This window comes from Tenrec ecaudatus, chromosome 18 (genome assembly GCF_050624435.1).
Source record: "Tenrec ecaudatus isolate mTenEca1 chromosome 18, mTenEca1.hap1, whole genome shotgun sequence".
Taxonomy (NCBI): domain Eukaryota; kingdom Metazoa; phylum Chordata; class Mammalia; order Afrosoricida; family Tenrecidae; genus Tenrec; species Tenrec ecaudatus.
In genome coordinates, this window is record NC_134547.1 from 34,604,544 (window position 1) to 34,617,433 (window position 12,890).

Genomic DNA, 12,890 nt, shown 5'->3' on the forward strand with positions numbered 1-12,890 from the left:
GAAAAAGAGCTCTCTGGGTTGTGCTATTACGAATCAGACCTAGCGGCAGCGCTAGGTCATGTTTTAGAGGAAAGCACTACGTTTGTCATCTGCCCAACGTTCTGTGTTTTTTATTAGTCACTTTGTTATATTTTCCGGTCACAACATAAGAGGTAGTGAAAACTAGTAGGAGAAAAATGCTGGCATGTTTTGTGTAAAAAAGAATAATTTTAGCTTAATAAATCCATAAAATAAAATAAATTTTTAGATAAAAGCAATTATATAGTGCTATATCCATATTCCTAAATCCTCACTTCAAAATATAAATTTAACAAAATATTCAATGTGATGTGGTCCACGTGAATCTTTCCCGTTGCACCAAATGGCCCGCGTTTTAATTGAGTTTGGCAACCCCGCCTTAGCCCATTGATGCAGCCACTGTGCCAATCTATCTCTCTGAGGGCGTTCCCCTCCTCACTGCCTCTCCACTTTACCAACATGATGTCCTTCTCTAAGGACTGGTTGCTCCTGAAAACATGTCCAAGTTTGAATGATGAAATCTGCCTTTCCTTGTCTCTAAGGAGCACTCAGGTCTTACTTCTTCCAATACAGATCAGTCTGTCCTTTTAACAGTTGATGGCACCTTCAATATTCTTCTCCAGCACCACAATTCAAATTCTTCTACAGTCTTCTTTATTCAGTGTTCAACTTTCACATGCATATGATGCAATGGAGAATACTGTGACTGGGGTCAGGCACATCTTAGTCCTCAAAGTAACATCCTTGACTTAACATCCAATATTGTAAAGCGGTCTTGTGCAGATTTATGTAATTCACTACATCTTTTGATCTCTTGACTGTTGCTTCCCTGAGCACTGACTGTAGATCCAAGTAAGTCAAAAACAAAATCCTTGCCAATTTCAACTTTGTTGTTCTCCATTTATCATGATGTTTACTATTGGTCCAGTTGTGAGGATTTTGGTCTTCTTTACATTGGGTTGTAATTCATACTGAATTATGGATTGATCTTGATCTTCAAAAGCAAATGCTTCAAATGCTCCTCGCTTTCAGCAAGCAAGGGCGGGTCATCTGCACCTGGCAGGTTGCTAATAAGCCTGGACCAATTTTGATGCCACGTTCTTTTTCACATAAACCAGCTTCATGAATGAGTCACTGAACATACATACATGTATGCAGAGGGGAAACAAGTATGATGAGAGGAGACAGCCCTGACACACATCTTTCCTGATTTTAAACTGTGCCGTATTCCTTTGCTCTGTTTGCAAAACTGCCTCTTGATCCATGTAAAAGTTCCTCATGAACAATGAGGTGTTCTGAAATCCTCATCTAGCAGCTTCTTAACAATGTACTGCTGCAACATTGTTGGACGATTGTTAGCAAAAATTTACTGGCATGTGATATCGATGATGTTGTTTTGTAGATTGAGCGTTGTGTTGGGTCACCTTTCTTTGGAATGGGCACAAATATGATGTCTTCCAATCAGTGTGCCAAATAGTTGTCTTCCAAATTTCTGGACATAGACAAGGGAATGCTTCCATGATTTTTAATCTTTCTGAAACATTTCAATTCCTGGAGCATTGTTTTTCATTAATGCATTCAGTACAGTCTGAACTTCCTCCTTCGGCACCACTGGTCCTTGCTCCTGTGCTAAATCCTGAATCGGTGGAATGTTGACTAGGTGTTTCTGGTGCAGTGACACTGTTTTCTTTCCAGCTCTCTTGATACTTCCTGCATCATTCAAAATTTTCCCATAGAATTTTTCAAGATTCCAACTGGAGGCTTGAATTTTTTCTTCCCTTCCCCCTCCCCCCCTAATTCTAGTCCTAATTATAGAACCCAAGCAAAAAGGAGAGCATGCCCAAAAGCAGATAGTGTTGAAAAGTAGAGTGCTATGTGAGGATCATGGAGCAGCATGACACCAGGCCTCCAGACCAATAGCAGGCTCTTATTCAGTGTTTCACACCATAAAAAGCATCTGTTTTTAATCTGGAGTTACCTTGCTGGACATTCTCTAATCATAACACCTGAACTGCTTTATCTCCAACAATGTGCCATACTACTATTATAGTTATTATTAGTTATTACTACGACGGAAAAATGGCAAATAGTTATCATTATACTTATTACCACATCTGGCAAAATGTCAATGTTGTCTAACTCTTCTTCATTGTTAGAGTAAATTTTTATTATTTGTGTATTTTTTCATACCAATTTTTTCATACAACATATTGATTGTATTCAAATATGTATGTAAGGTTATATGTAATATTTCCCATTCTCAATGGCAAATCAAGATAGAATTTATAAAGATATTGATGATAAAAAGCAGTAATAATAAAATGTTTCAATTGGGGTTTAAGACTTATATCAGAAATAACTTAAGAACGGATTTTTCAGAATGGAAGCCAGTCCTAAGTCGGAGACTCCTGTACTCTCTGGAAAGAGATAGGACAAAACTCTGTCATTATAGAGTGCTAGGATAAAAAGAATAAAAAGTATAGCTTCTAGATATTATTTTGAGTATAGTTTGCCATCTACAATTTAGGTTTATTCTCTTACATTCTGGCATTAAGAATAGTCTCAGGTGCTAAACAGCCAGGAAGAAAAAATGATGTTTGGCTAGGCATATAAATGATATGTTTTCAGCAGAGACTGGGAGATGGGCAAGATTCATGTGGCTCTATATCCCCGGGGGCTTGTCACCAGAAGTGGGAAGGGCAAAGGCCAACAGAGACTCTGAGTACGCACAGGAAAGACAGGAGATTGACGGGGAAATGCCATCAGATTCTGTCAGCTACTGCTCATGTGGGGGCAGTGATACAGCACAGAAAACACGGTGGTGGTGTTCCCTGCTAACGAGTCTGCTCCCAGCTCATGGTGACCCCAACCTGCATCCCCCACATCCAAGATCAGAATTCTACCACTCAACTTCCAGCGCTACAAAGGAAAGCCCTAACAAAAGTCTCCTTCCGTACAGCTACTCTGAAGTTCAAATATGGAAACCCTATCAGATGTTCAAACAAGCTCATTCTTTCTTTTCTTTACAGATCACTAATTTTATCATGAGTTTGATTCAAATAAATGACAGGGAATTTTGTTTTGACTCTGCACTGTATTTAAAATTTGATGGAATCCACTTTGTTCATAACTGGAAGAAACCCACAAACTCCCATAATGTGTATCTTCATAAAAGGACAGATTCAGAGACAGAAAGGATCACCTACTAAGACATACAAGAAAATGAATGAATAACAAAAATATATTGTGGAAAATAAATCAAACAAAAACATTGTACGGGCATTATTCCATTTATCTGAAATTCAAGAATAGGTAATACTACTTTCTGATGGTGACAGAAGTCACAATAATAATTGTTCTATTATTACCCAAGAAGAAAATGCCACTCCCTTTCTAATGGGTAGTTATATATAGACTAATAAAAATCCATTAGAATTGCTTCTGGTTTCCTCTCACAAACACAGATAGGTCTGGTACTTCAGTTCTACTTCTCCCAAATCCTGGGTAAGACGACTGTCTACAGGGCACTAGGTATATGTTGCAGAATTCAGGTAGAAGAGTTGAGGGAAAGGGTAGTAGAGAGTAGATGTAAAAGTCAGGTGTTATGTCCTATGATTGGGTTTTTCTCCAGACCCCACCAGAAGCTGTCTTTGAAGATGAGAAGGCAGGCAATAAGAACAAAACACCCCACAGGTGCTGACTGAGAGAGAAATAACGACAATGGGAAAGACTCAAAATGGTTCAAGACCACCTCTTCTACTTTTCCTGTGGGATAAAATGATTGATCTGTAGGAGCAAGCTCAGTAGACACTGTGGCCTTTAGGGCACTGAAGAAGAGTCACTGCCATGGAAAAGAAGAGAACTAAAAAAAGTATAGCAGGTGCATAAGCAAACGTGGTGAAGAATGCTGATGGTGCCCGGCTATAAAAAAAAGAAAAAGAAAAAAGATATAGCATCTGGGGCCTTAAAGGCTTGAAGATAAACAAGTGACCATCTAGCTCAGAAGCAACAAAACCAACATGGAAGAAGCCCTCCAGCCTGTGTGATAACAAGGTGCTTCACGAAGGGATCAGTTATCAGGCATCAAAGAACAAAAAATCATATAATGGTGTGCTCACCTCCCTGATATGATTGCTGAAGACAAATGGTGCATAAGCAAATGTGATGAAGAAAGTTGATGGTGTCTGGCTACCCAATGGTATAGCGTCTGGGGTCTTAAAGACTTGAAGGTAAACAAGTGGCCATCTAGCTAAGAAACAACAAAGCTCACATGGAAGAAACACACCAGCTGGTGCGATCATGAGGTGTTGAAGGGATTAGGTATCAGGCATCATCAGAACAAAAAATCATATCATTGTGAATGAGGTGGAGACGCAAAACCCATTTGTAGCCCACTAGATATCCCATTACAGAAGGGTATCGGGGAGGAGATGAGCCAGTTAGGGTATGATGTAGCAATAATGAAACACACAACTTTCCTTTAGTTCCTAAATGCTTCCTGCTGCCCCCCCCCATCATGATCCCAATTCTACCTTACAAATCTGGCTAGACCAGAGGATATACATTGGTACAGATAGGAACTGGAAACACAGGGAATCCGTGGCGGATGATCCTTTTAGGACCAGTGGTGTGAGTGGCGATACTGGGACTGTAGAGGGAGGGTGGGTTGGAAAGGGGAAACCGATTACAAGGATCTACATGTAACGTCCTCCCTGGGGTATGGACAACAGAAAAGTGGGTGAAGGGAGATGTCGGACAGTGCAAGATATGACAAAATAACAATTTGTAAATTATCAAGGGCTCATGAGGGACGGGGAAGTGGCTCTCAGTCAAAAAGACTCCATGACAACACATTACTAACAACAATAGCGATGGGCAGTAACTGCACAGGGAGGAATGGCAAATGACTGACGTCCAAAAGATACAGCTTTTCCTTCAGGGATCATGAAAACATTCTGGAATCGTGGATTACGGTAACAAAACTTTGTGAATATACTAAAAATCATTGAATTGTTCATTTAAAACTACAAGTATTGGTATAACTCGCAGCAGTTATGTTCTCTCACTAAACTATAAACCCTCAAAGCAAATTTATTCTTGTGTCCTGAGCCAAGAGCAACTCTCTCAATATCAAAATCCCATACCCACTGCCACTGAGTGTACTCTGACTCATAGAGACCCCACGGGTCAGAATAAAACCGCTCCATAGGATTTCTGAGATTACTGTCATAGGAATCGACAGCTTCTTTTTTCTCCTACACAACAGCTGGTGGGTCGGAACCAGCAACCTTATGGTTAGCCGTTCAATGTGTAACTCATTGTACCCACAGGGATCCTTTTCCTGAGTCCATATGGCCAATAAAAATATCTGCTAATACTAGTGGAGATGTATTCTCATAAATTGAAATTGTATAAGCCTGATTCAAGAGACATCGGATTAATTGTTGAGATGGCTGTGGAAGCCCAATACATAATATTTCTCTTCCCCAACTAGTTTCTGAACAAACTGAAAAACAAAGGAAAGGTGTGGCATTGAAAACTATTATGTGATCACTGTATAAGGCTAAATTGGAGGTTACTGATTAATAGGAGACTCAGGGAACATGAAAAGTAGACTCCAGAATATGATTTTACTCGCCAGGGTAAGATTAGAGTTTACTTCAAACCATAGGGATTTGAAGTAAAAGAGAGTGTGTGCTTTTTATGGGCAGGTTACTCTCATAAAACAATTACAGGACTGAGCGTGGATGGTCAGTTTATGCACCCCACATTTTATATTGAGCTGGAGAGGCAATTGGTGAGAGGGACCTGGAAAGAAGGAAGAGGGGAGGGAGTACTATGGGTAGATTGCCAGAGAGAGTAAAAAATATCTGAAACTTCATGAACTTTGCCTAACTCTTTCTTCATTGACAAAATATGGGAAGTCAGGGACTAAGATTGGCAGGAAACTAGAGAAAAAGCTCAAACATTCCCTAATTATAAATGGTCACTTTAAACAAAGATAAGAAGATGGTACCAAAAATTTCTGTAAAATGGAATTAAAAGATAATGCAAAATGTCCACAATTTTTTCTTTATCTTTGGCTCCATGAAAACGCACTTTTTAGATGTCCAGCTGCAAGGAGCATATTCCATTTGAGGTCCCTTTGGATCTTCCTCTGTGCTTCCATTGAGGCCACACTTTCTGCAGTTGCCCCAGCCTGGTGACTACTCATGGCAGAGGTATTAACACATCTCATTGCTGTAAAATACAAACCTTCCGAAGTGGGTCCAGAATTTCTGGATTAGCTCGCTACACCTTTCCTGGACTGGTGAAGCAGTCCAGCATTCTTTCTGCTAGCCTGCCTTCCTTCTGCCTCTCCATCAGAGTTGCCAGACTTGATCTTAGTCTGAAGGTTGTGCCTGACTTTTCTTGTCCCGGTCCTTTACCCTTCCCAAGCATTTCAACCCAAACTCATTTACATTTCTGGTCATAAATACAATTTTGCAGCATACAATTTGCTGATGCTATCATTATTATGCCAAACCAAAAGGATACATAGAAATTGAATTTATAAAGCTACGACTAATAAAATGCAATGATGGAAACAAAATATATATATTAAGGTATTACACTTATGACACAACCAATTTATGAAGGAGTCATTGAAACTAAGCTCTATCAATCATAAGTTGGGGAGTTTTTAAGAAAGGAAATAATAAAAAACTAGAAATCAATTAAATTGGAAACAAAAATTAAACCAAAATAACAATACAACCTGATTCCAGTTTGTTGAAAGAGCAGTACAATTCATAAAACTTCCTCTAGACTTATCAGGAAAAACAATGGAAACAAATCCCAGAATCTAGAGTAAAAGATGAGCAACATCATAGAACCTCTTGATATTAAAAGATGATTAAACAAATATTACAGAAGTCTTCATTTAATATTTTTAAATCTTTTAAATAAGAAAAATATTTAAATCATTTTATTGGGGGCTCATACAACTCTGATTACAGTCCATACATCCATCCATTGTGCCAAGCACATTTGTACATTCATTGCCCTCATCATTCTCAAAACATTTGCTCTCCACTTAGGCCCTTTGCATCAACTCCTCATTTTCCCCCTCTCTGCCCGATGCCCCCTCCCTCATGAATCCTTGATAATTTACAAATTATTATTTTGTCATATCTTACATTGTCCGGCGTCTCCCTTCACCTACTCTCCTGTTGTACATCCCCTAGGGAGGAGGTTATATGTAGATCCTTGTAATCAGTTCCCCCTTTCCTCCCCACTCTCCCTCCACCATCCCAGTGTTGCGATAAAAAAATGACTCAAGAATAATCTTTTTATGTTTACTAAAGAATATACATTTATAATTTGAAATGTTCTCACAAAAAGTTCCAGAACCATAGAGAGCTTCACCAGATGTTATCAAATATTTAATGAAAAAATGGTATCAATCTAACATTCCCTCAGAAAATAAAGAGAGATACTTTCCAGGAAATTGTCTGAGTCTAAGGACAATTCTGGTACTCAAAACAGTAAATATACTTTAAAAAATTTAAATTACATGCCAATATCTCATAATGTAAGTTTAACAAATAAAACCTAAGCATATTTGTTGGATGTCTGTGGTTTGATAACAATGGCTTTGAAAATGATTCTGTGACTTCTTTAATTATTTCTTAAATGAACTGTAATTTATGATTCTTCAGAATCATGTTACAAGATAAACGTATTACACCTAGATGCCAAACTTGTGCAAGTACATCCAATGTGATCTTCTCTGAATGTGGTAGATTAGCACATGATATTATATATGCAAATAGGATCAAATTTGAGAATCCATATAAAAATCCATATCATTTTGGGTTCTTTTACTTTTTAATTTCTATGAAACTCTGTCTTCCTTTAGTGATTACAATCTCTTTGATGCATTTTAAGTTGCACCAAGTTAAAAATAAGTTCAATGGATGGGTTTTTTTATTTGAGAGCATATTTGAACAAGTGTTTCCAATGTATTGTGCTTTGTCACATACCTTCATTCATCTTCAAGGGGAATCACAACTCATTCCATATATATTAAACTCATAGCCCCAAAGGGATCAATAAGCTAAATAATAATGAGAAGTGCTCAATCCTACAGGAAACCTGTACAACAGTTTTCTCAAGCCAGCTCACAAAACAAGAATTTGAAATGTAAAGAAAAATCTAAATTCAATAACGTAATGGCTGCAACCTGGCTTCAAACATGGAAACAATTGGGAGACTATCGCAGGGAATGGCCTGGGCTCACTGTGCTGAACACAGGGTGTCTATGAGTCAGAACCAGCACCCTGGCAGCCAACCACAATCCCATTGTTCAACTGTAAAGACTGCTGGTTGGCCTTCAATTTTAAAAGATACTTTTGCAATAGATGGAATTCAAAGTTGGCAATTGTCTTTTTCTTCTTCTTCTTCTTCTTCTTCTTCTTCTTCTTCTTCTTCTTCTTCTTCTTCTTCTTCTTCTTCTTCTTCTTCTTCAGGTTGCTCTAAATTATGCTGTTTTAGAAACAAAAACCTTTTAGCCATCCTGCCAGTCTTTATTTTGGTAGTCTACGTGTAATATATTTCCCCCTCTGGTAATTTCTCTTTTCTACAATTGCATTATCTTTGTCATTTCTGAGTCTGTCTCTATCAACCTCTCATTATCTTATATTTTACGTGATATGTTGCTACTTCTTTGAATTTCTAGCAATTTCTGACTATACACTAGACAGTGAATGTCATAGGTGGGCTTGCTTGTGTTCCCCCCATTTAAAGAGTGTTGATGTTTGTTTTGTCAGGCAATTACATTTCTGGTGAATCTATGTTTTCTTTTCCTGCATTGTTTTATGGTCTCACTGAGCATATTTAGAATGGCATTTTCTCTAGGGCTATTTTAACCTAACTATAAAGGTGTCAGAAGCTCCGGTAGCATATTGAGTTAAACACTGGACTGCTGAGCTGCTCCACAGGAGAAAGATGAGACCTTGTATTCCCATACAAAATGTATAGCCTAGAGAACCCTACCAGCCAATCGACCCTGTCCTAAAGGGTCACTAAGTCAGACTAGATGGGGCTTCTGTGAGTTTCTTTTATAAATGTGTCACCTCTCGGAGGTCTTTACCTTGGATATGCAATAATGATTCATTACTCTGGCTTCTGTGGTTCTGTACATCTTCCAGTCCCATTGAGCCATGGGAATTATTTTTGTTTAAAGCTTCTTGGTAACTGTCCTTTGCCCAGTCTCATGAAATTTACCCTGTTAATAAACAAATTACTACTCATCAGAACCTCAAGAGAACCCCAGGAAGTTTTCTTGAGCTCTTTTTCTGTGTGATTCTCACTTACAACTTTCTCTGCTTTGTAAATTCTGATCATCTCAGTCTCTCTGAATTTAAATCGGTATGTCCTTAACTCAGTAATAACAATCTGCTTGGATGTTTCTTCCCTGTATTGCAGTCTGAAACATACATCAGGCAGAAAACTGAAGCACAGTTCCTAACTTCTTTATCTCTCTTCTACTTGCAATCACAAGTCCACATCACTTGTTTTTCAAAGTCCCCAAACAGTTATTTTCTGTATCTTTCCAGTGCCATAATTGTTTATCACAAATGATAATACTCTCATATACTTGCCTGGCAGGGGAGACACCATGATCACGAAGGTGGTTTTCCCAGGGCGAGGTTCATCCATTGCATTTCAGATGTGCTGACCCCTGCGATTTACCAAGTGTGGGAAACTCGACTGCATGATTTGTGGTAGTGGGGGACTGCATTTGTGCTCTCCCCTGAGATAGAAGAAGAAGAAGAAGAAGAAGAAGAAGAAGAAGAAGAAGAAGAAGAAGAAGAAAAGAAAAAAAGAAGGAAAAATAATAATAATACTGTCTTGTGACCTGATGGAAAAGCCTGTGGAAGGATTTATGCAGAAAGCAGTGGGACACCACATGTTATATGTTTCTTCTCTTAGGAACGAACACGCTCATACAGGTATTGACACAAGTAACAGGGGCGACTAAAATAAATGTGAAATATGTTTAAAAACAATATTTCTGAAAATGCGCTTGGCATCCTCTGTGTGTTCTCTTGTACTCTAATTGCCTATCAGTACTCTAGTTGCTTATCAGTACAGCCAAACCTACATAGGTGTCTAAGTTCTTCTCTTCTTTAAAATGTGGAAACAGCTTTCCATCCATCCCAAGAAAGTAACAAGAGAGTCACCAAGAGAGGGGCTGCCCTCGGTTTTAGCAGTCTGCTGACAGCCCAGTGCAGTTAAAGACGTCTGACTGCCCTGCAAGTTCAGGGCATCAGCCCCACCTTGCAACAGTGTCAGCAGACAAGCGGTGAAGTTCGCAAAGAAAACATTTCAAGTTCCTGAGGAGAAAATCTCTGAACCATCTGCTAAATCAAGAATAAGTGCAGTCAACACAGAGTGAACGATTGGATTCTCATCTGCCACATTTCTCATTAGAATCTAGTGAAGTAGTTGTTCATTATTGTGTAATCATACATATGTCCCCATAAGTTCTAGAGGATGTAAACTTCCTCATTGCAATGAGGACACTTCACTTGTAGGTGGCCCTTCATACATCATGATGATGTGTCAGGGTTATGGGGGATAGAAGGGGGCAGAGAGGAGGCACCGCCACTGTAAATCGGTTGCTTTCATTAATAGTATTTTAAAGACATTTATTCAAAATCTCATTGCATATGTTGGCACATTTCTTCTCAATATTTGCTCCATTAAGTACCTGAGACAAAAATGATCATTTATTTCTTGCCTTCAGGGAAGGAGCTTAGCATCCACCACATTTAACAGGCAACTTGGACCAGAGTGGACTTGTAATTGTGTGGGCTCAGCTCTGACTTTTCCTTGGAATAGGTGAACAAAATGGGTGCCCAATATGGATGGAGTTGGTTGAGACTTTGCCACGTGGCGAGTCACATGCAGACCTAAACCAGGATAACTTTTCTTTCCCTTTCAATTTTAAAATATAATCAAAGTTGCAAGACTTGGACCTACAATAGACAATTTTACACCAAGATTAGGCTCTTTGGGAGTGGTCGTGGTAGTAGTTGCTGACAAGTCAATTCCTACTCATGATCACCCCAAGTGCTGAATAGAACAACTCTGCAAGGCGTTCAAGGCTACAGCCATTCAGAAGCGGATCACCAGGCCTATCTCCCAGGACATCTCTAGGTAAGTCCTACCCACCAACCATTGGGCCATTGTTTAAGCACTTAACCACTTCTCTCACTCAGACACCCGCCTTAGAGTAATTCTGGGACACAGAATGAGATAAATGGCTTTTTGTTAGGGACTGGAAGGCATCGAGATAAAGAGAGACAAATATAGAGGCTCTCCTCACTCTTCGCCCGCTTTATATTTGTTTAAGGATGGGTTAATAAGAAATGGAGAGAAGGTCTCCAGACAAAGTCCTCCAGACAGCACGATTGTGCTCAGAAGAAATAAATATATGGAGCAGTTCCATCCTTACGTGGGTAGTTTGAGTTTGGCATCCATTCAATTTGGAAATATGAGGTCTGCCCTTTGAATTTGTTTTCAGTCTTGTATGTTTCTATTATACTCACAGATTCCACAAGACAAAAGTCACTATAATACTTTCCAAATACATATTTATCCATATGCCTAATGTGAACTTGATAATAGAAATATGTCTACCTTTGTGAAACTCTCTAGCATCACCTATTAGTCATTTGAAATCTATAAGTCAATAGAAAGTTATATTAAAATTTTCTGAGCTTAGAAGCATGTGAACTATATGAACAATGTAAATAACCATGCAATTTACTTTAATCTGGTGTGTATAATAAAAGAAAAGATGGCATAATCAATCTTTGTATATGAGCCTTAATCTTCTTAATCTCTAACCTTGAGGAAAAAGATACAATATTCTGCCAATCTCTGTCTGGAGATAAAACATCATACTGGCCTTTACCATGTGAAACCAAGGTGAAATTTCACATATAAGCCTTGTGTTTCTCCTCACTCACTGAGAGGCAGCAGAGACAGAATATCAAGTTCATTACTCTGGCTCTCTCCAAAGAGAAGGCCTGCCAGAAGCGGCAGCGAAGGCTGCCCATCACTGCCCACCCCTGACCTTGGACACTAGCTATGAGAGTCCTCTGCCAAACTGCAGCCACGGGGAAACTTTCCTCCCAAGAGCTCTGGTAAAAGTGAAAGCCTGACGTTTACATATTTAGAATCTAATAATTAAATTATTGTTGTAAATATAATTTTAAGCTCTTACTTTATAATTCTAACTGTATGTATTGAGGTCTTGTGTGCTTTGCCATGACTACCTTGCAGCAAACTAATCAAGTTTCCACATGATGAACCTGAGTTTATTAATTTGTAAGATTAAAATGCTACACAGTAATTTGCATAAGTCCTCTCTATCATGGACGTCCTAGCTGCCACTCTTCATATGCCTTACTCACTTCCATACACCCATTCCTTGAATTCTAAATTCTTAGGTCTGACAGAAGATTCTACGTGATTAAAGAAAACAGGCCTCTCACTATCAATTTCTCCTAAGCTTACACTTAGCAATTCTAGTTAATGCTCTTCCCTGTTTAGAGTAGTTTTTTTTAGTAATTGCCCAAACTACACTCCTTCTAAACAAAAAAGAAGAGCAGGAGAGCTTAGTTTCCAACCCTTAATTCTGAGCATGAATTTGTTCACCAGGGATTGATTGGTTCCTCCTAATAGCATATCTAAAGTAAATGATATGAAGTTCTCATCTTCACTTCTAAGGAATATTCTAATACACACACACATGTATTCAGGTCTCTCTATGTGTGTATCTATATCTATCTATCTATCTATCTATCTATATACCCATA

At 38.7% G+C, this 12,890-nt stretch overlaps 1 non-coding gene across 1 annotated transcript; it reads left to right on the forward strand.

The window, feature by feature from the left end:
- The first annotated feature begins 9,654 nt into the window (after positions 1-9,654).
- Positions 9,655-9,817, forward strand: LOC142432897 (U1 spliceosomal RNA). The gene has a single exon (XR_012780991.1). It is a non-coding gene; the product is annotated as a U1 spliceosomal RNA (small nuclear RNA).
- Positions 9,818-12,890: the final 3,073 nt, after the last annotated feature.